The sequence below is a fragment of the Aptenodytes forsteri genome, unplaced genomic scaffold (genome assembly GCF_000699145.1).
Source record: "Aptenodytes forsteri isolate BGI_AS27 unplaced genomic scaffold, ASM69914v1 Scaffold216, whole genome shotgun sequence".
In the NCBI taxonomy this organism is placed as follows: Eukaryota; Metazoa; Chordata; class Aves; order Sphenisciformes; family Spheniscidae; genus Aptenodytes; species Aptenodytes forsteri.
Window position 1 is genome coordinate 2,319,344 of NW_008796114.1, and position 1,225 is coordinate 2,320,568.

The window sequence follows — 1,225 nt, forward strand, 5'->3', positions numbered from 1 at the left end:
ACGAAACACAGGGCGGTGGGCCCCAGGCGTGGGAAGGCGACTGCTGGGAACCTCCCGTGATGGAAGCAAGGCCACCAAACAGGGAAGGACGTGAGATGGCCTGAGAAGGAAGAGCCTGACCGCAGCGCAGAGATGACAGCTGCTGGCTCTCGGTGTGTGGAAAGGGATGTGGAGAGGAGGATGCTTCGAAGGCAAAAAAATCCTGAAAACTGTGGTTTCTACAGCCAGAGTAAGTGTTTCTGACAGGCTGCTGGGGCATGACCGTAGTTTGATGCCTCAGGGCATTGGGGTCAGCATGAGCAGAGCAGTGGTGACTGGGTAGGGACACAGACTGTGCCTAAGGCTGCAGGATTGCTCACAGGGATCGGCCACAGGCTGCAGCTCCGCTGTCGGTTCCTGCTCCTGCCCAGCCCTACCCACGGAGCTAGGCAAGAGCCCAGGAGAGTGACCTACATAGAAAAAAACAGATGGGAGCCAAGCATTGATCTTGCTGCTTTGAGGAGAACAGAGAGGCATGAAAGCATTCGTTTAATGAGGAATAAACTAATGGAAAATAACTTGTGCATCAGCAGGAATGCCAGATCTTGTTTTTCTTCTTTTTGTCTGCTTTCTGGCAGGACCACAGCTCTGTGGAGTGGAAATACTGCCAGGTCCTCACTGCAAATTGTAGTGGTTGGATCTTAAAACAGGTTGCTGTTGGGGAAAAATGCATTGTGTCAGATGTGACAGCCCGAAAGAGGCTGCTGCCGCTCCATGTCCTCAGCCCCAACCAATAGCCAGGCTGAGCTTGTATTCCCTGTAGGCACCTACACACAAACACATGTGTATACCACATACATACATATATACACGGACGGCCACACAGAGCACTCACACGAACACAGCACCTCATCCCACCCCCTCCTCTGGCTGAGCAGGATGGAAGTGCACTAGTGAGCATGCATACATATATACATGTGTATTTTTATATATATACATACACACACATATGTACAACGTGGCTCTCCCCAGCAGCTGGGCTCAGGCAGTCTGCCCAGTAGCTGCCCCTGGATCCCAGTCTCTCCAGTCCCCCTGGTCCCCCAGTAGCCAACTCCCCCGTGGTGGTCTTGCCCCCAGGGGCCCCCAGGTCCCGAAGCCTCTTCTGCAGCTGGACGGGACTCCCCCGGCCCCCCTGGCAGCTGGCTCCTCCCTCCCAGACCCCTCCCGGCCCCCAGGCCCCCTCGCC